Source organism: Lynx rufus, unplaced genomic scaffold (genome assembly GCF_022079265.1).
Source record: "Lynx rufus isolate CCGP_SWC_20201006 ecotype Redwood Valley unplaced genomic scaffold, mLynRuf1.p SCAF_16, whole genome shotgun sequence".
In the NCBI taxonomy this organism is placed as follows: Eukaryota; Metazoa; Chordata; class Mammalia; order Carnivora; family Felidae; genus Lynx; species Lynx rufus.
In genome coordinates this window covers 37,611,813-37,638,048 of record NW_025814830.1, presented here as the reverse complement: position 1 = coordinate 37,638,048, position 26,236 = coordinate 37,611,813, and the positions used below count along the sequence as shown (strand labels likewise).

At 43.9% G+C, this 26,236-nt stretch overlaps 1 long non-coding RNA gene and 1 other non-coding gene across 3 annotated transcripts in view; both read left to right on the top strand.

The window, feature by feature from the left end:
- The window catches only part of LOC124511846 (uncharacterized), a 386,281-nt gene that overhangs the window by 191,903 nt on the left and 168,142 nt on the right, over positions 1-26,236 (top strand). The gene's annotated exons all lie outside the window — the stretch shown is intronic.
- Positions 4,537-4,642, top strand: LOC124511987 (U6 spliceosomal RNA). The gene has a single exon (XR_006962025.1). It is a non-coding gene; the product is annotated as a U6 spliceosomal RNA (small nuclear RNA).

Genomic DNA, 26,236 nt, shown 5'->3' with positions numbered 1-26,236 from the left:
AGTGGGGAAGGGGTGGAGAGAGAAGTAGAGTGAGAGAATCCCAAGCAGGCTCTACACTGCCAGTGCAGAGCCTGACATGGGGCTCGAACCCACAAACTATGAGATCGTGACCTGAGCCAAAACCAAGAGTCGGACGTTTAAATGACTGAGCCACCAGGCACCCCTCTATATTTTAATACTGTGAGAATAATAATGACAGCTACTATTTGCATGCTTATTAGAAGGGAATTACCATGCCAAATATATTACATATATTAGCTTATTTTGCCTCTATATCAGCCCTATGAGGTAGGTGACATTGATAGATGAGAGAACTAAGACACAGAGAGGTTAAGTAACTTTTCTAAGGTCACAGAACTAGTAAGTGGCAGAGGCAAGAGTTTGATCCCAGGCTGTCACCTCAGACCTCTTGCTCAGGGCCAGTATGTTCTGTGGCCTCTCAGTACCCCTCGTGGCACTCACCATGATCCTGTGGGCCAGCTGGGCTCAGGAAGGGAGCACAAGACTGTGCCTGTAAACTCACACCACTTGAAGGGATGTGGGAAAACGTAACTTTCTTTCTTTCTTTGCTTATACCAAGTGAATTCCTCAAAATGACATCCTGCATTTTAGTTTTTCACAGTCATCCCAGGCTTTTTGTGTACAATTGGACCTTGAACAACATGGGTTTGAACTGCGCGGGTTGGGTCCACTTCTATGCAGACATTTTTTATTAAGTACCGAACAGTACTAGATATATATTCTCTCTTCCTTAAGGTTTTCTTAATAACCTTTCCTTTCCTCTAACTTACTTTATTAAGAATACAGTATATAATACATATAACATACAGAGTATGTGTTAATGGACTGTTTATATTATTGGTAGGGCTTCCGGTCAACAGTAAGCTATTAGAGATTATGCTTTGGGGGAGTCAAAAGTTTTATGGGGACTTTCATCTGCATGGTGCATTGTTGGCGCTCCTAATCCCCATGTTGTTCAAGGGCCAACTGTATGTTCTTGTTTTTCCGGGGGTTCCTTTAGTTTTTCTTATTGACAGAGAAAACTCTGCCTTCGTGTTCCCATTAAGGACTTGCAGCTTCTTTGTTATACCAATGAAAGGACAGAATCTACTTCCCTCTTGCAGATGTTGTTTCCGGCACCTGCCAACTTCCTGTTTCCATTTGCACTGATTGCTTTTTGCTGTGCACTTGTCATTCTGAGATTTCATTTTATTCCCCTCTGGGATTAGTTTCTATTTTTCCTTGGATTTCCTGGACTCTTTCTATTTTTCTTGGATTTCTTTTTCATTTGGCTGAAGTATATTCTCAATTTCATTCTTGTTTTGTAGAAAATATTCTTTGCAGAAATGTTAGTATCTTTGTATGTATGTTGTCTGGTGTATAATTGAAATCCGTTTTCCCTCGAAGGGTGAGAACTGATGTGAATCTGATTACTGTCCCATTGAAGATAACGCTTTTCTTCTCTTTGAGCTTTCAGGATTTTCTCTTTATCTTTGCTAGTTTGTATACTCACAGGGATGCGATGTGAGACTTTATGGTTTTTTTGTCTTCTTGGCAATAGTCCAAAGGAATCTATCATTCGGAAGACCCAAGTTCTTTTGTTCCTATGATGATTTCTTTGGGACAGTTTATTCTTTGAATTATAAGTTCTTGGGTTCCCCTCAGTTCTGGAACGGGGCTCAGGAGTTTTGTGATCCTTCACAAAATTCCCCCGAAGCTTTATTAGTCAGTATTGTCTGTGAACCACCCAATAAGATGGCCCTTGGGATCACTTTCTGTCCTGGTGCTTTTACCTGATAGCGTGGCCAGTGTGTTTTTTTGTGATGTTGCCACACGGTGTTGTGCTTCTGTATTTCAGTGCTTTTACTAGTGTGGTCGGGGTGGAGATGTGAAGTTAGGCCACCCCTGTCTACTTCGCAGCATTCTTGCAAAGGTCACATGCAATCTTGTTTGTAGAACTGCTTTGAAAACTCTCCAGGGTCATTGACATGTCTGAAGCTGATTCATTCAAGGTGCTATGGCTTTTGGCTAGGCACTGTGAATTTCAACAGAAAGCATCTCTTGTGGTGGTGACCTAGTGGAGAAAATATTTGTCCTTGGGTTCCATTTCTGCTGAATTTTTCTTTCATATTACCTGCTTCTTGGTTCCTGAAGGAAGGTAGATGTCTCAAGATACAGCCGTCTGTTTTAATTTCTCCTCTTGCCTCTTTTCTTCCTATTTGCTGACTTAAGTATCAAATCAGGCTTGGTGTTCCTGGTTTATAAATAGCAATGCCTCCTCAAACTGCTCTATAAATCATTATTATTAATAACAGGGATAATAATGATAATACTAAATAGCACTCAGGTAAAATCTTCTGTTACAAAATGCTTTCAGAAATAGTACCTCTGGGCTGCTGGTTTATATGGGAAACACAAAAACTGATTAAAAATGATGACTGTTCTATCCAAAATGTGTTTGCTTTTCTGGGTTGAATTCATTTGTTTGATTGAAAATTTCAAAAAGAAGGTGTATGCTGGAGAGGGCTGAGGTTGTGGAAGTAAGCACAATGCAGAGCACTGAAATAGTTCATTGATAACCCAAATATTTGGAAGTACGTGGGTGACAGATCTAGCTTATGCTGGAAAAGGAAAGTCATGTAGACATAGCAGATCCAATGCCTAAAATAGAATAATCACAGCCACATTTCTAGAAACACTTGTGGAATCATGACAGCCCAAGGTAAGGGGCTATCTCTAGAGAAAGATGGTGGATTTAGGCATTATTTAGCATCTCAGTGCCTCCATTTTCTTATCTTTAAATAGGAGTTTAAATCTGATCTCCCCAGGTTGCTGTCAGCACCTACCAGTCTCTAGCACATAGGATTAACATTCCCAAATCGAAGGTGCTGTTGTTGTAACTGAAATTGCTGTCATGTTGTACTGAAATTTAATCTTGTACGGGAGGCGCTGCAAATAAAAATCATTTCATTTTTTTGTACATTTTTAATTTGAGTATAATATATTTGCATAAAAGTACACACAGATAATATGTATACAGTTGGGTGGATATTCACATGGCAAACACACCTATATAACCAGAACTTGGAACTGGAACACCAGAACTCACCCAATGGATACCCATGTTCCCTCGATTAGTACCTGCCATGAACTCCTACCAAAGTATAAGGCATATCATAACTTTGGACACCATACAGTCATTTTGCCTGGTTTTGAACTTATCACCAATGGAATTATACAGCATACACTCTGGTTCTTCTGTTTGGTGAGCGTATGCGCAGTCTGGTTTGTGCATTCACCCATGTTGATCATTCTGTTGGAGATCTTTCTGTCTCACAGCCACATGGTATGGTGTTTCATGGGTGTTGGGTAACTTCCAAGTGGCCACCATGGAGAGTGCTGCTGTGAGTGTTCCAGGACATTCCTTCTGGTGAACATAAGAGGGTAACGGTCTTCATGCTAATAATCTAGCAGGCCGGGGTGGTTTTCCTCAACCTCTTCCTCTTTATCCAGTTGATCTCCAAGGCCCAGGCATCCATCTCCCCCATCTCTGAGGTCTGACCCTGCCACCCATTGCCTGAATTACTGCAATAACTGTGTTTCCTTCCAATGTTTTCCCATCTCTCCCAGCTGAACTTCAGCACTGCCAGAATAGTCTTCCTGAAATGCACAACCCATTGTGTCACTGTCCTCAAAATTTTCATCCTCAATACAATCGAAACAAAGCAAAGCAAAACAACACAACTCTGAGCTCCTTGTAGAATCAGGATCCACTTTGAATGAGCTCCTGCCTGCATCTCCCTCTTCATCACCTTCATCTCTGTGTACTGATGCCATATTGGATTAGCTCCTTTGCTGCTCCAGTGCTATCTCAGGCTGCCAAGGCCTTTCTTCCTTTCTGCCAATGTTGAATTTCTTCTCATGGTCGAAGACTAATGCAGTGCCATCGTGTTCCAACAACGCTTCCTGCCCCAGTCTCCATGAAGAGACATGTTCTAGTCTGACATGCTAGAACTCATCGTGTCCATCTGATCAATCCAGCCCTGATCTATTGAGGGCTGGGCTTACAGCTTTTTCCATCAGTCAGTTCCTTTTGTTTTGTTGTTCAGATAGTGTGGGTATTCCCTGGGCTCTCTAAGGAATTGTCCTCATCCTCATTAAAGAAGAGAACCACCCTGGAACAGGCTCTTGTCAAACAAGTTCCTCATGATTGGGGTAAGAGGACCCAATTTCCTGTTTATATTAATTATTAGAGAATTACGGTTTCATGGTAAGTTAAAAGTAACTTTTCTTTGTGTAATTACCTCATTTGCAAGGCAAGTGAGTAAACTTTACTTCCTTTCAGTAAGAAACCATTTCATTTTCAATAAGACCCTAGAATATCCCTTGGAGTCTGGCAGGTCCCCGGACCTGGGATTTGGTTTCTGCACAGGGAATCTGAAAGGGATGGAGGGATGCAGAATCGGTGATGGAAGTTCCTTCTACTTCCAGGCCATCTGATGGGACTGACATTCTCTCCTCTTCAAAATCATTCCTGTTCTCACTTCGGCAGCACATATACTAAAATAGGAATGACACAGAGAAGATTAGCACGGCCCCTGTGTGAGGATAACACGCAAATTCCTGAGCATTCCATATTTTTAATCTACTCCTGAAGCCAAGACTACTCTGTATGTTAGCTAATTTGAGAATTAAAAAAAAAAAAAAAAAGAATCACTCCTGCCCCTTACCCTGGGCCCTACAGCCCTGAGACAGTGCTGCTTTCTCCCTGACATGGAACAATGGCCTGTATATGCGGGTGTCGCCTTCATTTTTGTTCTCTGTCCATACTATCCCAGAAGGCTTCTCACCCCCAGCACGTGGCACACCCAGCACATAGAAGGGCCTCAATAAACACTTGCTGATTGACTGAATGAATGTTTTTATTTCTGAATGTGCAATTAAAAGTCACTTGCCCTGGGGAGATTACTTCAATGTTTATTATTCTTTTTTGGAAATTGAAAGGGGAAATTTTAGTTGATTCCATAAATTGATATTTATTAATGTCTAATGCATATCTGCAGAAACTAAAGACATTCAAACTGGCAGCGTATTTTAGGCTGACCGGAACCTATACCCTACCATTGCTTTGTGTTGAATTTCTTCAATTAATTAATTTATTTTAATTTAATTTTTTTTCTTTTGAGAGAGACAGAGCAAGCATGCACACATGAAAGCGGGGAAGGGGCAGGAGGAGGATCCTTTTTTTAAATTTATTTTTTGAGAGAGAGAGAGAGAGAGAGAGAGAGCCAGTTGGGGAGGAGCACAGAGAGAGAGGGAGAGAGAGAATCCCAAGCAAGCTCTGTGGCGCCAGCTCAGAGCCCATGATCTCACGAACCTTGAGATCATAACCTGAGGCGAAATCAAGAGTCTGTCACTTAACCGACTGAGACACCCAGGAGCAGAGAGAGAGAGGGAGAGAGAGGGAGAGGGAGAGAGAGAATGAATCTTAAGCAGACTCTGTGCCTGGCACTGAGCCCGATCTCAAGACCATTAGATCATGACCTGAGTTGAAATCAAGTGTTGGTCACTTAACCGGACTGAGCCACCCAGGTGCCCCAACTTTCAAGTGCGAGTTGTGACTCCCACCTCTGTGTCAGGGGTGACGGTGGACACTGTGCACTTGTCTGTTTTCATCCTCATTCCTTGCATGTATAGTTCAAGGAAAATGCCAGTTTTTAACAAATATACGTTCAGACAAACAAACCTTTCTCCCAAGGAACTAAGTTGAATGGATCTCAAAGATATGAGGAAAAGTTTCATTATATGAAGCAATGACATTTAGTGGGGCCTTAATCCATAGCCCCTCATATTAAGGTAACATTAAATCATCTCGTCAAACAAATATTTTTTCGACACCTGTGCTGGACACTGGGAGCACAGTGTCGAACATGGATTTATTTCTTCTTTCTCATGAAACTTCTGTGTCTCCTGAGGGGAAGCCAGACCAAACAGGAAAAAGGCAAGTAAACAAGCAAATGACTTAAAATGGTTCCAGAATGTGACAATAATAAGGCCACATTTCATTGATTTTTAAGACACATTTCTTTTCACCTTTTAATATTGTTGAAATTGTGATGTCTTAAAATGGGAATGTGTGTTTAATATATTGTTTTTCCCCCTGAGAAGTTATTAAATTGATGCTTTGACTTCCGATCGATGGTGTCTCAGAATGGACAAAATATGGTAATGATAAAAGCTCACATTTATTGAACACTAACTATGAGTCAGGTGCAGAGCGGGACATGCTGCAGCATTGTCTCTTTTATTCTGGATAACAACCAGATGAGTCATGTAGAAGCCCCTGTGCTTTACAGGTGAGAGAAATGCCTCTCAGGGCCGTGTGGCACCTGGCTTAATGGTGAACACCTGCAGGGGCCGGTATTTGAACCCCGGCATGCCTGACTCTGCTGTCTTAGTTGCCAGTGTTATTCCCTCCCCCTGCCGCCGATCCCTTTTGGAAATACTTGGTGCAAAGCGATCAATTCTTTTAGGATTTCCCCAAGTACTCCTAGGTTGGCTATGTGGTTTCTGTATAACGAGGAGGTACCCCTGAAAGGTAATTTATGTGTAAATGGGCTCCCCAGAAACACACTGCAGAGACTACACCCGCAGAGCTCATATCCACTAGTGAATCTTGGGACAAGGACTGGGGCCCATCTTGATCAGTATTCTTGCAGTCCTTGACCTGCTCTGGTAAGCACTTAGAAAAAGGTACAAAGCAACCTTTGTATTACCTGGGAGTCCCTTTAGAAAGATGTTCTGCTATGAAGAGAGAAAACTCTCGATTTTACTGTGGGGAGGATAGGGTCTGCAGTGGGAGGATGCTAGAGATACTTTCTAAACCAAGCCAACCCCAGAGAGGTTAAGCGGCTTGCTTGGCATGCCTGAGGCTGCTTGGAGAATCAGAAGCAAGGCCCTGACCTTTCAGACCCACGAGGGGTTTATGTCGTTCACTGGTTCACCTCTTTGTCCTCTGTCCTTTCTCCTTCTTCCCCCATTTCCTTCTCTCTCTCTCTCCCTCCTTGCCTTACACTTCCTTTTTATTTAAAGAAGGGCATGCTAGATTGAAAATGTATGAAATAACTGTGGTGGCCAAAGCAGTGAAGAGTGACAGCTAAAATAGAAAGTTCTGGAACTTGAAAAAGTATGAAGGACCACTAAGATTAGTTGAGGATTGATTTATGTGGCTAAATAGTTAATATGCTCAAAGAGGTTTTAAAATATGAGGCTTGTGATTAATATTTATAGCTCTAAGTGATGAGAAATGACCAGAAAAGAAGCCTGTTGGGTTGACTTAAAGATTCGGAAAAATCTCCTGAGATCATACAGGCTCAGGAAGGGGGAAGGCAGCTGTGCTATCGTGTTGGAAGAAGCTGGCTAATGCATGAGGAATCCAAAACAGGAGCTCTGGGAGAGGCTGTGTATGCACTGGAGGCAGGAGGGACTTGGAGGCAATTTCCACCTTCATTGAATTCATCTCACACAGACTGGCCTGATTTGGTTTATACTGAGCTTGTAAATCGAAGACTGTACAAAAAACCAGCGCATGAACTAGTAACCTATTTAGAAAATTCGTGAAAGAATTGGAAACGGAACACTTTGAATCCATCCAGTTAGCCACCGGAAAGAAACACTGAGGGAGAGAAGGACTTCTGGAAAAATGGGTGCTTATCTGCCCTGCCTGCCTGTGGCTGTTGCCACGGGGAGTCAGCTCACTGGCTGTCCCAAGAGAAGAAATGTTTGTGGCTACAAATCTGCACTCTGTAGTTTAGTGTTCCCGGAGATGTCCTCTCCCTCTGGCGTGCGAGCAGTTTATATATATTTGGCTAAGCTGAATTCTTCTAACTAGAATATAGCACGCTGTCTTGGAAATTTCTCACTGCTAAATGAATGTTTAAGAGCCTGTCATTAGTTGATAAACATAGATACAGAAGAAGAAACTCATTTTAAGAAACTCTGGCATTCTGGCCTTAAAAAGAATAAATTACAGTATGATTAGTCACTTCAAAAAGGGTTTCTTCATTTAAAAAAAAAAAAGCTTCACCAATGAGTATCTTTGAAAAAAAAAAAAGAAACCCAAATCAAAAAAAAAGAGAGAACTTTCCAACTTTATATTCTTACAAATATATTCAGTATATAAATGTAGGTTACTCCACCTAAATATATACACAATGAACTTTGCACTACTTTGAGCTCATTCATGCATTCGTTCATTCAATCACATAAGAGATATTCAGGCAGATCACATGAGGAAGACAGAGAAATAAAATAGTGTCTTAATCTTCAAGTAGAAGGAATTGTCACTTCCTGTTTTTGGTGATATTGACTACGTTTTATGAAAATGAAGTGTTTGCTGTAAAAGATTTAGTAAATACAAAAGGAATCACAAGGAAGGAAGAAATAGGCCTGAAATCTCCATACTCAGAAGAATTCACTGTGGGAATGTTTATCCATTTCCTTCCTGTTACTTCTGGGAGTGGTGCAGGCACATGTACAGGGCTGGCTGAAAACAGGGTTTGAGGTGGGGCGGGGGGTGGAGACACCGAACCAAATGAAAGCAGGGCGAGAGCTTTGCAACTCCTAATGAGTTTGGACTTTTCCCTTTGGTGATGGGACAGATGGATGAATTAATGGCAAGGGAGTGGTGCACTTTAAATACCTGGAATCTCTTTTCTCCTGCCTCCTATAGGAAACAGGAGCTCTACCTGGCTGGAAGGGTGTGTCAAAGAAGATACAAACAATATTTGGTGTCCCTAGCCAGGCTCTGTGCTAAGTGCTTGACATGGATTTCACTTCCTCCCCTAACAACGCTTTGGGTGGGAGATCCCACCGTGCCCCTTTGGCAGAGGATTCAGCTACTGATGCTTCAGGAAAATCCATATGCAGGAGGTCAGCCAGCTAGCTCACAATTGATGCGATTAGGATTTGAACCCAAACCATCTGGCTACAAGAGTCCCACTGCAATTATCTATTGTTGTATAACAAACCAAGCTGAAATTTAGCAGCCAAAAGCCACACCCATTTTATCGCAGTTGGAAATCCAGGCAGGGCTCAGCTTGGCTGGGTGTTTCTTCTCCTTATGGCACTGGCTAAGGTCACCTACTGATATTCACCTGGTGGCTGGGCTTTTTGGGGGGAGGGAGGTCCGAAATGACTTCACTCACTTACTTTGTGCCTTGTCTGGGATCGCTGGGAGGGCGGGTGTAGCTGGGACTATTGACTGAAGCAATGGCCTCTTCAGGATGGTGGTATCATCTCAGGGTATCTGGACTACTTACATGGCAGTTCAGGGCTCCCCAAGGCACTCGCAAATAGAAGCTGCCTTCGGGGTGCCTGGGTGGCTCAGTCGGTTAAGCCTCCAACTGCAGCTCAGGTGACGATCTCGCAGTTCGTGGGTTTCAGCTCTGCATCAGGCTCTGCACTTTGAGTGCAGAGCCTGCTTGGGATTCTCTCTTTCTCCCTCTCTTTCTGCACCCCCGCCCCTGTGTTCTCAATCTCTCTCTCAAAATGCATACATAAACTTAAAAAAAAAAAAAAAAAAGCTTCCGGTGTCTTAAAGCTTGAAAAGTGGCACAGGCCACTGCTGACATTCTTCTATTGACCAAACAGTCACAATCCACCTGGAATCAAGGGGATGGACATAGATCATCGCTCTTCAACACCATCTGTGGCCATCCTTAATCTCCGCACATCTCAATACTTGATCACTGAGGAGACAGTGAGAGCCTGTCTGAATTGCTGGATTGTCTAGCTGGCTGATTGATTAATCTGTTAATCAAACGCACATTGGACACCTATCATGTGTTGGACACCAGGCTATAACAAAACAACAGACGAGGTGTCCACCTCAGGCACTTAGACTCGAACAAAGTGGCTAATCGTCACTGAGTAACAAACAGGGAAGATCGTGGGGCATCAGGTGCCAGGATGGACATGAGCCAGCTGGGGACTTCTAGGGAGGTGACTCTGGACAGCTTCTTCAGGGAGGCCTTGCTGACAGGTGGGGTTTCACCTACCAGTTGACAGAGGAACAGAGGGCTCATCCTCTAGAAAGAAGAAAGAGCAAGTCCCCAAACTCTCAAGTGGGAAAGGACTTCGTGAATCTATGGAACCAAGAAGAAACTAATATGCCAGAAGGATGGTGGAAAAGGTGGGGTGTGGTCCCAGCAAACAGAGCAGTGGGTAGGAGCCAGACCACCCAAAGCTTCATAGACCAGAGATACTTCATTTCATCTCCCTGGCAAGCAGAAGCCACTGGGTTTTGGGCAGGGCGTGTAGCATGATCTAACAATGTTCACCTTCTCAGTGCATAGCTACAAAGTGCTGTGTGACTTTGAGCTGGACATAAACCTCTCTGGGCCTATTTTCACACTTGTAGTAAATGGGTTTGAGTGAATTGCAGTGATCTTTTCAGCTTCGGTATCTTGACTCTGCATGTCCCTTGTTTACATTCGCACCTGGGACTGGCCCATCTTCACTTTGCAAGGAAATAAGCTACCTCTCGGACATCCTCCCCAGTCCTTCCTTCACGAATGTACCTGCCTGAGCCCATGTGTCAACACCAGCCCGACCAAGACATTTTATCCACAATTGTGCAGATTAGAGGAGGAGGCAGAGATTAGAAACGGCAGGGCTTGCACATTCCGACGGTTCTTAACTTGATTTAAACTTTTGACCTGTAATGCTTCCCAGCTGTTTTGGAGTCACACATCCCATCTTGATTAGACTCGCCCCCAAAAGTGATCCAAACAGAGGGGGTTGTTTCAGGGACCCATCACCCTGCCTGGCCCTGGGGTTGGCAATTCCTGGCTGAAGGTGGTCATGGCCCCCAAGCCTTTTGCTTAACACAGCCCAGCAGCAAGGGCTCGCTCTCTTCCCCTCTCACTCTGTGCACACGGGGGCCACCTTTTTAACAATCTGTTTTTACAATGTGGAGAAAGAGGTGGGAGCAGGGGACGAGCCAGAGTCCCTGCCCCCCCCACACTTAATGTACCCCAGGTGGCGGGAATTAACTGGGAAAGCTTGGGGCTCGGATTCCAAAGTACACATTGAAATAAATGAAAACCAACTGGAGTTGCAATGGGCAGAGGCACAAGAAGAAATTTCATCTTCGAGGTTATTTTTTCTTTCTTTCTTTTTTTTTTTGTTCAGAATGCTAATCACGGGGTGAACTCAGAAGGAATGTGCTTTCTCAGGATGAATTTCCTAACATGGTAGAAAATGGACAGAATCCAGGAAGCAGCTCTGTCTATTGCCTGGGGATGGATGTCTGCGTGCTGGCCACGAAGGGTGACCTCTCCATCCATCACCGGGGATGGAGCCCTGGCGCCTGCGGCCCACAGGATTCGGGGAGAGAGCTAAAAGTCCTCAAGTTTCTCCTGATTCTCTAGGAGCCAGAAATTCAGAGCCCTGGGTCCCACATTTGGTTTCTCTGAAAATAAGCTTTCAGGTGATTCTTTTTGTACGTGATGAGAAAATGCCCCAGGAACTCATATTTTTGTTCTGCGTGTTTCCTAGCATCTACTCAACTAAAGCACAACAACGTATTTATGTAAATTTGTGCAAATCAGCTGACAAAGATTTCCTATTATTTATTTCATGGACTCCATTCACTGGGCCACCCTGGAAATTTACGGCCGTACAATTGTTTGGAGACAGTGTATGTGGCAGGTTATGGAAACCAAACCTCCAGTCAGAACAAGCCACCTTCACCATTTGGAAGCGTTGACAGGTCCCCACTCACCTAGGCTCTCCTACTGAGCCTGGTTCCTGAGGGCCTTCCTTCAGCTCCTGACTCAGCCAACTTTCTCATCTTGGTTACCACAGACTCTCTTCTTGCATGGTTGATTCCAGTCCTCCTGATTCTGTGGCTCTTCCCCAAACGTACCAGGCAAGTTCTTAATCCCTTTGCATGCTCTGTTCCCTCTGGCTGCGAGAGTTTCCTCATGTACCCTGAAGTCCCTCACTCCATCCGCCCTTGAAAGCACATGCTCCCTGGAAAGCCTTCTCAGTGGTTTCAGGTACAATTATTTCCTGTTATTTCTCACTGCGAATATGACATTAGGCCCATTGTAAGAGGATCCCATTTTGTGAGCCTTTTGAGGGTAGGTGCCCTGGTCCATCTCTGTTTCTCACAGTCCTTGCCCAATGCCTGCACAAAATAAATGCAAAATAAATGTTTTCTGATTGAATTGGAGCGCTTAATAAATATAAAACTTTATATAAAGATCCAGTTTACAAATAACAGTAATTTCTAATGAACTCTACAAGCATTTTTTGAGCGTCTGCACATCCAGGCATTGGGTGACAGCTTCAGCTATCAGGGCACAGCGTGGGTTGGTGTTTTATGTTGCCATAACACAGGTGCAGACATCACCATAGCTGGGACCCACCGGTTCCTCTCTTCTCCGTGACATTTTCCTCAGCTCCTTCCTGACTCCTGAGCATGCCCAGTGAGCCACACTGTGGAAAGATTTCACAGGGCTGGGACTGTCAGCCCCAGGGGCAAGGTGACCAGTGTTTTATTACATGATTACCATGGACAAGGTCCCATGCCTCAGTCACTTCATTCTTAAACCTCATACCGTTCCAGAAAGAATCCAAAGAAGGAGACTGTTATAAGTTCTGTTTTCCATATGAAGAAATGGAAGCTTAGAGAAGTTGTCATTGGCCTAAGATCATTCATCTACTGATTATATGTCTAGAAATCTCTAAAGACCCAGAACTCGACTTTGAAGCCTAGACTTCTTTCACTGATCCCTGACGACCTTGTGTTCACTACTCCCACCCCTGCCTCAAGCAAAGTTCCTTATAATAAACAAATATACTTAATTGACCCTACAGGTGCATAACTATGTATATCTTGTTGGTGAAAGGGCATCATCAGGTTCAACTCTATTTTTTATGCCATACTTCTTTTTTATGATGCACTCTGGGACTTCCAGATGCATTCAAAACTTCCCTAGGTGTTCATTCATAAGGCAGATTCTATCTGCAGAGGAGGGTTCAGGGGACACAGAAGTGTTGGCGTCCGACTCTGGTCCTCCAATGAAAAGCTTCTGCAAGGAAAACTGGACGTGGCTTGATGCTGAGGCTATGAGACACTCACCATTAAGAGGGAAGCCAGGGATTCAGCCAATGTGTGCAGGACTCTTGGGACATCATATCCATCACCCCTCTGTTCTATCTACTGTGTGGGTGGAGGGAGGTTTTATTTTATAGTATTTTATTTTATTATTATTATTATTTTTTACTTTTCATTTGGATGTGACCCATCTTGTCAGCCCATTCTTTTATGCCCATGCATACAAATTAATTCTGTGGGTAATTCTGATAGAAAATTTGATGAGTTGGCCAGAGAAACTTCAGCAAGAGAAATTAAATTAAAAGTAGTAATTTTAAGAGAGGAGAAAAATAAAATGACAGTTTTGATCATTTCAGGCCCAGGGCATTGGATGGAGATGACATTTCAGCATTCTAATTCATTTCCTCATTTTCATTCTTTATTTAAATTGCCACTGCATCTGGAAGGAGGCTTTTCAGCCCATCCTGAACTTGCAGGAAGTGGAGGAGGTTTTGCTGCCCGGGTTTGTTCACTAGATGGCGTGGCTCAGACTACTTATCTGCGTTGCCTGGATTCAGCTGGCTCAGGAAGCCATCACTGGACTCCTGTCAAATTTCTGTTAATTTCATTTGGGACAAACAGCATGCCCCTAAGAGTATAAGAAGTCGGGGGATTCTTTGATTCTCGAAGCAGGAGTTATTGCTGGAGAAGTGCCTGCTACTGGATTAGGAAAGATTCATAGAGCCCGACAGTACCTTGTAGATCATCGTGTCCATCTGTGGTTTCCAGACTTATTCGTTAGAGTAAAACACTTTCTTCAGCAAAATGCTATGCAGAACCAAATACGTAACACAGGAAATAGCATAGCTCCTGTGGTTGCTTTCTGGAACCCTTGGGATTCGAGAACTATTGATCTTATGCCTTCCCTCCCTCCCTCCCTTCTCTTCCTTCTTCTCTCCCTTTCATTTTCCAGAGTTGGAAATGGAGGATGAGAGAGGACAAGATGTTCATGGCAGATCTTGGCCCCAAACCAGTCACTGAATAATCTTTCTGTGAAGCCACTGCCTTGTTTATTTAAATCCCGCCGAGTTCCCATTAAAGGAGTCTCCAAAGAAAATGGTTCTAAATTCCCTGGGAGATACTGTTGTGGATGGAGACACGCAGTTGTTGAATCAGTGTGTTGACACTGATCATAAATTCAAACAGGACAAGTGTGACAATGACGAGTCTGTGGATTCCGGGCCAGACACTGGACAAACTCTTTCATGCCTTATTTTATTTTTCTTCACAAGAAAAATGTGAGGTTTGTTTTTCTATTCCTACTTTACAGATGAAGAAAATTAGATTCAAAGGTTAAACTTTTTGCATCAACTAATGTATTAAGGTAGGGGTGAAGCTCTTATGACAAAGAGACCCTAAAACACAGTGTCTTAAGTACAGTAGAATTTACTTCTTCCTCACATGACAGTTCACAGGAAAGTGACCCAGGGCAGCTGGGTGTGGCTGGGCTCATTCCAAACTATGGCTTCTATCTCTGTATCTAATATGGCTTTACCAGATCCTTTCACCTCCCAAACATCAGAGAAGCCATATAGCCAGTAAATGACGGGGCCCAGATTTGAACCAAGGCTTATGTGATTTGAAAGGCTGGTGTTAACTGACCACCGGACAAACTTCCCACGTTACTGGGGCACCTGGGTGGCTCAGTCAGTTGAATGTCCCACTTCAGCTCAGGTCATGATCTCACAGTTTGTGGGTTTGAGCTCCGTGTCAGGCTCTTTACTGACAGCTTGGAACCTGGAGCCTGCTTTGGATTCTGTGTCTCCCTCTCTCCCTCTGCCCCTCCTCAGCTCATGCTCACTCTCTGTCTCACTCTCTCTCTCTCAAAACTAAACTAAAAACAAAACAAAACAAAACTCCCAACTTCCTCCATTACTTCCATCCCCAATCATTACAGAGCAAATATAACAACCAACTCCCACCATCTAAGGCATCATGGTTAGTTGTGGTAGCCAGCCTGCAAGATGGCTTCCAATCATTCCTACCTGTGGTATCCATGCCCTTGCGTAGTTCCCTCTCACAAGAATGGGGCCAGCCTGTGTGGTCAACAGAATATCATGGATATCATCGACAATACCTTTTGAGGAGGCTAAGTCCCCAAAGATACTGAACTTTCTGCTTGGCTCTTTCTTGGATCCCTAGCTCTGGGGAAGCCAGCATCATGCTGGAGGACACTCTAGCAGCCTTATGGAGAGGTCCACATGATAAGGAACTGAGGCCTTCCAACAGCACCCAGCACCAGCTGGCCAGCCGTGTGAGTGCACCGCCTTGGAAGTAGATCCTGCGGTCTCAGACAAGCCCGTGGAGAGCTGCGCCCTAGCCCGATCCCGAGTGTAACGTCCTCAAACCTCCCGCACCAGAATCAATCAGTAAAGCTGCGCCCAGATCCCTTGCCTCATGGAAAATATGTGAGATAATAAATGTTTATTTTTATTTTATGCCACTAAATTTCATGGTAATTTGTTATGCAGCTATAAATAGCTAATATATTAGTATAGATGGGAGGTTAAGAGGATGCATTTTTTTTTCTAGCCCAAACTCCAACCACCTTCTCAGGAGAGCCTTAACTGATCCCATCAGGGAAGTAGCTACTTTTCTTTCCTCTGAGTCATGGTTCCTTTACCCCATCTCATGTCACTCAAAGCTGAACTATGTATGTTTACAAGTCAGTTTCCTTCTCCAGACTGCTCTCGTTCCTCAGTGACAATGGCTTGTGTTCAGATTCTTCTTCCCTGTGGCCTAAGCTCCAGATTACATGTGTATTGAAGTGACTGCCTGAAACCTTCTACCTATCCTTCAGCTCATTTGTTTTATAATATTATGCACATATTTGCTTCAGATGTAGGCTCTAGAAACATTGTGTTGCCTTTTACATGAAGCCTCTCAGTTGCTTCTTTGTTACAGTAACAGGTTTTTAAAAATACTCTGTATAAATAAAAGATAAATCTCCTAAGGGCCAGAGATCATGCTGTTTTAGGAGCTTTTACAAATAGTTAGCACCTCCTTATTCTTGAAAATCAGGCCTGAATTCTCATCAAAACAAATGTCCCCTGGAGATCCCCAGGGCTGAGATTTTTTTTTTTTTTTTAAATCACATTCCCTCTTTTCCCATTTAGAAGAGGAGAGAGGAGGCCTGTCATGACCTTGCTTGGCTCAGGTCTCCCCTGTTTCCCTGACCTGGGGGTTTCTACCTTCTGATGGACCTACCTGCTGCATTTCTGAAGCCACCTCATTTCCAGTCATGCATACAGCCTTGTGGGTAACCTTTTTGCAAAAGCACCCAAGAAGTTTCATCTAAATTTCCTTCCACGGCGCTTAATTTAGAACTGTATCAGAGGGAAGTTGGAACACATTCTGAGTCCTTTTGAAACCTAGATATTGTTCTCGGTCTTCAGACTCTAGGAAGTTAGGGAAATTTGTGTAAGTTACACGGATTTGACTTTTGGTTTAACAAAGGAAGAAGTTGAAATGTTTTCAGTGTGATTGTGGCTTAACAAATGAAAAAGGAAAAACAGGGTATTTTGTGATGGTCTACATTGTTCTCTTGTTGAAAATGCCATAGACGCAATTCCTCATGGGTATCCACATTCCCATCTTTACTGGGCCTTTGGTCAGAGACTTGAGTCTAGATTGATCTACAACCTTCCTCCTCCAAGAGTTACGTGTTCATATTAAAGAACATTAAGGAGCAGATTTTCTTTTTTGCTTGTTTTTCATGATGACCTTAATTAACTCACGTGGGACAGTGATTAAGATCATGTTTATGAAAACAGTCATGCATCAATGCATCATCAGAGAGAGGGGTTGTAAATTTTATCCCCCCAAACTTCCCCCACCCCAAACACATCTCAGTTATAAACATTTTCCATGCTTACCCAGATTTAAGGCTCTATCGATCCACATCATTGATTGAATAACATTGTATTCTTTGTTTTTGCTGTTAATGAAAAAATCAGCTACATGAATTCCTGTGTCACTTGTAAGATGCATTCGTATTTTTAAGACATAATGAAAAAGGAAAAGAAATATTTATCATATGTTTAAGGATGTTTGATAAGTTTCTTGAGAGGTAAAGTCTCTTGATTCCTGGAGGTGATCAGGCAGAAACATGAATGGAGGTTAACGCACTGGAAAAAGGGCTCTAAAGTCCTGTCAATATGCCTGTTTCCAACACGAGACGGAAAGATCTTTGAGGAAAGGGATGATGTCATGTGCACCGCTGGGTCCCTAGCACCTCGGTCGATGCCCAGCACCCAGAGTCACTTGATAATTATTTGCTGAACGAATCAAATATCGGAGATCACAGGGCCTCCCTGATCTCTTCCGAGTTCCACCCATGCCCTCATTATCTCCCCACCTCAGAAGGCTGTTGCAAGCATCGAATGAGGTTACCATGCACCCAGAAAGTCCTGGTATAAGTTAAATTCTCAGCAAACAGATGTCTGCTCCTTCCGCTCCTCTTCACGCTCCCCCTCCTTCCATATTCTTTGCCTACTCAGGATCCTTCAACAGAAATTAAACTTTGCAGACGTATTCCCCAGGGCCTTCCCGAAGACATACTCTTTCTGGGAGAAACTGAGTTTATTGACTCTTCAGCCTTGAGAGAGCAGTACGGGGGGTGGGGGTAGGGGGTTTGGATAGGGGCTGGTAGAGGCCCTGCTCCATCAGGCTGGGCAGGGGGCAGCAGCCCATGCCACAGGATGCCCCTTTCTCCCCGCGCAGACCAAGCTTCCAGGTCGGGGGAGAGCCGGCTTTCCCTCCCACAGCGGGGCTCTTGTCACCTGCCCCCTGAATGAAGTCTAGGCTGCTGGGTATGGCACTCAAGGCCTAGTTCTTTGACCTAAGTTGTACTTCTGTCTTTGTCCTCGTACTGTATCTATCACAGGCCTGGAATGTGAGAGGGGCTGGGCACATTCACGTGGGAGATGTGAAGAAGGAATTTTTTTTTTTCTCCCCATCCATTTTCTTATTGAAGGGTGCTAGAACCCGGGGGACTGTGGTTTGAAGTCCAGCCCCAACCTCGTGTGCTCTCCCTCTCTGCCCATGATCATCTTCTTCCAGAACGGCCTCCATTCATGTCGTCCATCATCACTTCAGGCCCATGTGGCTCACGGCCTGCCACCTCCTTCCTGCAGCCCAACATACCTGCCTTTGCAGAGTGAGAACTTCAGTAGCTTTGGACTGCTTTTATTAAATGCATCCAGGTGGAGATGAACCTTGTATGCTGGGCTGGAGGTGAGGGTCATTTCCCCAAAATGCAGTAGAAGCCAAAGAAGAATTTAAAGTGGGGTTGACAGTATCAGGCTTGCGTGTTCGATCACTCAGGCAGTGTTGTGGTGGGCAGATTCTGCAAGGGAGAGATGAGAGGCAGTGAAATAATTTAGGAGTTGAATCAGGCTTGGTTGGGTCTGTTGGTACTAAACCCATCCCTTACCTGTCTTTTTATTCCTGTTCCCTAGCTTCAGAGGGAAGCTGGGATACTCTGTGTCTTTGTTCCTTTCCTTCCTCCTCCTCCTCCGCTCTCTCCCTCTCCCTCAGTCTCCCTCTGTTCCTGTGTCTCTCTCTCTCTCCTTTCTATATAGGCCTTCCATGATTTCAGCTTCCCCCACATGATTCCAGACTCGGGACTCCAGTGATGTTATCTCCCCCCTTTGCCCCTGAAATCTAAGGAAGGTAGCAACTTCCTGCTGCTGTGAATCTCTGTCACCTCTGTGGATTCTCAGCTCTTCTAACACTGGTATAACCAAATTCCTGCTTTTAGTTCCTCTTGTCCGGATACTTTCTGTGGTTTCTGTTTTTCTGTTTGGACCCCGAGATAGCAGGCTATTGAAGTCATACATGTAAAATATGTGAAGGCCTAAATAAGAGTGGCTGGAGGAGAGGAGAAGGTTTAGAGATGGCCTTAATTAAAATCCTACATAGAGTTGTAATTCCTTGTCTTCTTGACCTAAAAAGTGTCCTTTGTGGGGCGCGCCTGGGTGGCTCAGTCGGTTGAGCATCTGACTTCAGCTCAGGTCATGATCCAGCAGTTCATGGGTTTGAGCCCCGCGTCGGGCTCTGTGCTGACAGCTCAGAGCCTGCAGCCTGCTTTGGACTCTGTGTCTCCCTTGCTCTCTGCCCCTCCTACGCTCATTCTCTCTCTCTTTCTCTCTCTCCCCTCTCAGAAATAAATACACATTAACAACAATTAAAAGAAACGTTAAAAAAAGAGTATCCTTTGCTATTAAGACATTCCACCATTTGGGATACTGTCCCCTAGATCTCAAATAGCATTGGTCTTTTAAGACCCCCTTGTTATGTAACTCTGCCAGTAAAGAATGATGCTTGGTCAGGCATGGATGCTTTAACTTATCACCAGTTTTCACGTTTCCATGAAATGAAACAGACAAGGAGAACAAAAGACTAAAACAGAAATGAGAAGAGAGACAAAGCATTAACCTACAAGTTAATAGACCAGGTATTTCTGGTTATTTGTTTGCTTTGGCTAAGTGTCTAACTACCTGGGTGATCTCAAGTGAGTCACTTTCCTTCTTTGGGGCTTACTTTCTCCATCTTAAAGAATATGATCCTAATGTGCCTTCCAGTCTTGGCCAAAATTCACCATACTCTCTGCTGTCCTGAGAGCTTATCATGGGATCCATCCCATTGACTTGATGACTTCTCACGCTCTCAGTGACTGATCCGTGATATTAAAGCCCGCATAAATGCTAATAACCTTGTTTCCCTTTGAAAAGCTATGAGAGTACAGATGGATTTTCCAGGCCCCATCTGAGCTTTGCACCCAGCAAATCAAATATCACACATTTAAATGTCCTTGGCACTCAGTGTAGACAGAAGCCTTAGCCAGACATTGCAAGGAAGGTTGGTTCATTCACCACAAAGTAGTTCAAAGTCAGACCCTCTGTTTTTGAAATGAACCAACTTGCCTCTCACCGTCTGTTTTGTAGGACCTGGAATGATACACACTCTTATTTCCATTTGCAGCCTAATCTGTTCCCAGAAATATGTACTAGAAACCAGGAGAGAAATGTCATCCTTTGGCTGGTTACCCTAAGATACCACAAGCTACCTTCTTTTTATTTTCTTATCTTTTCTGTATTTTAAATTATCATGCTTTTCTAGAAATATCTTTATTTAAACATATTTCTCTGTCTGGGAGAATGGAAAAATGCACTTCTTCCTTGACTGGCACTAAGGTCCATGCTGGAGATGGTGTCTCCTTTTTGATTAAGCAGAATCTTTCATGGGGACCTTGGCGTCCTTGCTATGTAAATTGTATGGAGGTGTTTGTTTAGATGTTGATGGCAGCTTTCCAACCCATAACGTACATGTGTAGTCTGTGGCAAACACTTTGCTTATGTTGGGGATTTCTGAGATTAAAGACACGTGGCCCCTTCCATTCAGGATTTCAAACCTGACGGGGAGAAACAGAATTGTGAATAATATATGCTATAATGTTGGTGGATTTATAGTATTGGATACCTCTGTGATCTTGCAAGTTTTACCCTCATCCTCCAAAGCCAAAGAGTGGCCATTAGTGGCCAATTACTGAATTGCCGGTGTAGAACCACTGAGTGAGCTATAAGGCGTCAGGACTAGAATTGGATCTTTTTTTCTTTTTTTCTTATTTAAGTGAGAGCTGCATGCACATGAGTAGGGGAGAGGGGCAGAGGGAGAGAGAGAGAGAGAGAGAGAGAGAGAGAATCTTAAGCAGGCTGTATGCTTAGCACAGAGCCCGATACAGGACTCAATCCCACGACCCCGGAATCATGACCTGAGCCGAAATCAAGAGTCAGATACTCAACCGACTGAGCCCTCTGGGTGCCCCCTAACTTCCCAAATCTTGGCAAAAAGAGTTATTCTAATCATTTTTCCAATATGGGAGTTTATATACCTGCACGTTTGAAACAAAAGTTTCCAATATATTCAAAAGTATGACCTGTCAATTTGAAGGTGTGCCTCAAAAGTCATAAAAATGGTACATGGATCTCGTGCCAACACTTTCTCCTAAAGGAACACACCCTAGGAAGCTATAGATGCTCTCAAATGTGTATTGTATGTTCATTACAGAATTATTTGCAGTAGCCACAGGAGAAAAATACCACCTAATTGTAAAGTGTGAGTTCAGTCAATTATGGTAGGGTGATATGATAGAATGCCATGCAGTGGTGATGTAGAAAAGGACTTAATGGCAGGGAAAGAAACTTATGATACATAATTTGATAACATAGCAGGTGATGAAATTCTGCAGGCAGTGAGATTAAATTTAAATATTTGCGTGTGTTTGTGTATGTAATATAGTGATAGATATAGATGTAGGCACACACACATATTGGAAGAAATGTAGAAGGGTATGCACACTACTTAACACTGGTTATTTCTTGATGAGGCTATGTGAAGTGACATTTTGTTTTGTGCATGTATGCTGTAATGTATGTGGATTGCTTTTAAAATCAGAAAATGTGTTGATTAAAAAAAAAATGGGACTGGTTTCCAGATATGCTGAAGCCAGGACAATTAGTGGGGGCTAGCTGTCAGAGCCACTGGAGAGATTTTGAGTCTACAGGCTTCAAAAAGCCCCTTCCAGAATGAACTCCAACTTTGACATTTGGAAATGGGCCACTTGAAAATGGACATTCCAAGCACATCTGTGTATGTAAGACTGAGGGTAGTTGTAATAAACAGATCTCTGGATGACATGGGATAGTTGGTTGGGTTGGACAGACTGACAACGGAGAGTCTTAACCAGATGGAGTTCACGGGATGGGGGCTCATGTCAATGCTCCCATCTGCTTCAACTCCTTCTCAAGGCACTGCTGTCACAATAGGGGAGTAATTAGAATAACTCTGAAGCAAGACAACCAAGCAGTTGCTCTGACATAGTCTGACTTAGACTTTAATACTGAATCAGGATCATGGGTATGGGATGGCTCTCCTCTTACCTGATTCACGATGGGGATTTTACATTGGAGGCACAGAATGATAGTGGAACTTACTCCCTGAGACTAGTGATATACCTGAATGCATCTCAACAGTGCCCTATGAACCACTTTCTAGAGGGAAAAGTTGGAGGCTTCCTCTGCAAATAACTAAGACAACAAATTACCTATTGTTTGGGTATTTTGTGGCCCACAGTGTGCATCGATTAGATGTAGTTTCCTTGGCTCCCTTCCACCACACTCATGCCTTCTTTCCTTTTTAATTCCCAATAAGGAGGAAGGATTGGCTAATCTGAATGAGTCCAGGAAAGCCACTGACGTTTCGCTGCTGGGTGTGGTGATCATATGTTAAGGCTCATCATTCCCATAACCATTCTTTTTCTTCTTCCTTCTCTACAAGTCTGGGCAGGGCCTATCCTCAGGGCCAGTTTTCTTCTTCACTCTCCAGGTTCCCTGAGTTTGCAGCTGGGCAGACAAGGGGATCAGAGCCCCTGTTTTAGTTCCACTACTAGCTTGCCATCCGGAGCAAGTATGCATTCCTCTGTGGCCTGCAGTTGTCCCATCTGTGAACCAGAGGGATAGGCTTGGTAGTCCCCAAGTTGTCTTACAGCAGGATTTCTCAACCCTATTGACATTTTGTGCTGGATAATGTCTTTGTTGTGGCGGGCTTTCTGTGCATCACACAATGTTTACCAGCACCCCCAGATAGTAACACTGCCCTCTCCCCTTATGACAACCCCAAATGTCTCCAGACATTGCCAGATGCCCCCAGAGGAGCAAGATTGCCCCTAGTTGAAAGCCACTGCATTTCTCCTAAGACTTTCTAGGTGCACTTTCACCCCCCAATTGCAGTGTTGGAAAGTAGCATGTGGTTTTCCTGATACATGTGGGCAGGTATCTCTAGAAAAGCCACATCACGGAGAGTTCAATTTAAAACTCTTGCCCTGACACACAGCCACGTTGAGAGGTCTGGCTCACCTCCAGCAGACCTCAGACACCCTGAAGGGTGGGTGTTCTCCTTAGGGACCTTTAGCACAGCCCTTCCTCCGCTTCCAGAGGAGTCAGGGAGTGAGGCCTTGTTCTGCTTCCTGGCCCCTGAGAGCCCATGGGGATTTGGGGCTTGGCTCAGAGCCCACACAGGGGAGAGGCTGGTGTGGAGGCGAGACCAGGGCAATGATGAGAGAATGCAGGAGTGGGGTTAGGCATTTCCTTAGCTTCATTGGAAACAGATGCCTAGCGGAGGTGGAGGGCTGGGGCCTGCTTCAGACCAGCGTGCTTGGCAGCTCTCCTCCCCATATCCCTCAACCCCCGCTGTCTTCCCCCCAACCCCCACAGGCACCACCAGGTGATTATTTAAGAGGAGGGCTCTGGTTTTAAGGGAAGCTATGTTTGTGTGACACAGGAATGAAATCTGTTTTCATGAGAGCATGAGCATATGTGATAGGACTCTACACATGTGATCATAGATCACTGGGATTAAAGAACATCAGGGCAATAAGGTCCTTCACTGATCTGAGTTCAGCATCTCCATCTGAGGTCTGAAATCAAAAATAGAATCCAGGTCAGTTAATTCCCATGGTCTTTACCCATAAACACCCAAACCTCAAGTCCTCTTTTAAGATGTAACTCATTAAAATATAACTGACTACACCTGCCATTCGTGGCCTGTGCCTATGGCAGACATTACTAACTGATCACAGAACTCTTTCTTCCTGGGTCTTAATCCTGCCTCACGATCTTTTATCTACACCACAGTCTAGGTAGCTAGTACCAATCAGAGACGACATATTTGTCAGTGATTTGGTCTGTCAGGGTCTTTTTAGAGATACAGTTGACCCTTGAACTACTCCGGTCCTCTTATATGACCATTTTTTTTCCATAAATACAGCAGAGTACTGCAAATGTGTTTTCTTCTCATGATTTCCTTAATTATGTTTTTTTTTTCCTCTGGGGCACCTGGGTGGCTCAGTCAGTTAAACGTTCGACTTCGGCTCAGGTCATGATCTCACAGTTCATGGGTTTGAGCTCCGTGTCAGGCTCTGTGCTGACAGCTCAAAGCCTGGAGTCTGCTTCTGATTCTGTGTCTCCCTCTCTCTCTGCCCTTCCCCGACTCTCTCTCTGAAAAATAAATAAACATTAAAAAAAATAATGTATTCTTATCTCTAGCTTACTTTATTGTAAGAATATAGTATAAAATATCAGTTAATGAACTGTTATGTTATCAATATGGCTTCTGGTCATAGCCAGCTATTAATAGTTAAGTTTCGAAGGGGGGGCCTGAGTGGGTCAGTGGGTTAAGCCTCTGACTCTTGATTTCAGCTCAGGTCGTGATCTTGTGGTTCATGGGTATGAGCCCTGCGCCGGGCTCTGCTCTGACTGTGTGGAAACTGCTTGGGATTCTCTCTCTCTCTCTCTCTCTCTCTCTCTCTCTCTCTCTCTCTCACCCCCCTCCGCTTGTGCATGCACACTCTATTTCTTCCTCTCAAAATAAATAAATGAATAAACCTTAAAAATATATATAGTAGTTAAGTTTTGGAGAATCAAAAGTTATACACTGATTTTTGACTGCAGGAGGGTGTCAGAACCCCTAGCTCAGTGTTGTTCAAGGGTTGACTGTATGTGGAAGCAAGGACCTGTGGATATGTGTTCATTTGGGATTGTCTTTTTGAGAAATGATCAAAGGAAGTACGTCAGAAGTATTTGCTATTCCGGGGCTTCTCGAACTTCACTGTGTACATGAATTACCTAGGATATCTTTCTAAAATGCAGTTAAACCTGGGGAGAGTCCTGGGATTTCTGCAGCTCTAACAAGCCCCCAGGTGACGCCGATGCAGCTGGTCCACAGACCACACATTGAATAGCAAGCTGTTCACCCAATGGGTTATTTTACCACTTAGGAAACCGATTCAAGAGGCTGAAGAGAGGAGTCAAGGCTGCTTCACCATCAACATGACAAGTTGCTTGGTGCAGGAATTCCGATAACCTTTTGCTCATCATTCTGTATTTCTACTGACTTTTTTCTATCTCTCTACCCCTGCACCCATCTTGCGGTTACCAACCTGGTCAACTGGGGGCATCTCAGAACTGATGTCCACCTCCACTGTGGTGTGGTCAGACCCTGACCACAAGAAAGCACTGTTTGTCTTCACATTTCTGATCCTTCTGGAACACTCTTAAAGATCCTGCAGGAAGCCACACCCTGCTGAGAATTGAACCTTAACCTAGAGCAATGGAGTGGTTGGGTAGTCACTGAAAGGTCTATTTCCTTTGAGCGAACCTCATTTATTTATAGAAGTCCTGCTGTGCGTGTGGGGCGGCTCATCAGACCTTACATGTCCTGTGATGGCTTAAGAGAAAGGGGTGGGGCCTCATTTTTTGGTAAATCACCTCTGAGTTGAGAGAGAGTTTTTAAAATCCACCCTGAATAACAGAAAAGGGAAGAGTAATGGGGAGGGGGCATTCCTTTCTTTTTATTCAGTAATTGAGATGTCTCACCTTACACTGGCATAATTATATTGTCAAATGGAAGATGCTTCAAGTAATTAGCAACATAATTAGTCAAGCTTTTCTGCTCCTCATGTCCTCAACTAGAACAATCCTTGTATCCAGTGCCCTTTGCAGCACAGGACAGTCCTCGACAAGGAACACGTTCTTCTTCCTTTTCTTTTAATGAACAAAGAGAGAAAAGGACAACGTATGCAGGGTCTTTTAGGGATGCCTCAGAAAGTCTGCCTATTTGGTATTGGTTACCGAATAAAAACTGAATTTGGGGGAAGATACCATTAAAAAGCACATAACATGGTTTTGGTCAGGTTGTTGTTGCTGCCCTTGTTAGTATTATTAATAATAGTAACACTTTCTTAGAACTTGGTTGTTCTTTCCTCGGGGTTTATGAACTTCTCTCTGACAATCTTTTCATCAAACACAAACACTTGGAAATTTTAGCTGATTTTGCAGAGCTTGTAAAGAAGTCTCTTGATGTACCAAACCCTCCCTGCCCAGAAAAGCAGAGATGTGAAGGAGGTCAAACGGGCTCTGGTCTCCTCCAAGGGATGAATCTGGGTTTTGTCCTTGCCCTTGTCCTTTGCACTTGACATATGGTCGGCATCCAGTAAATGGTGACTCCATGAGT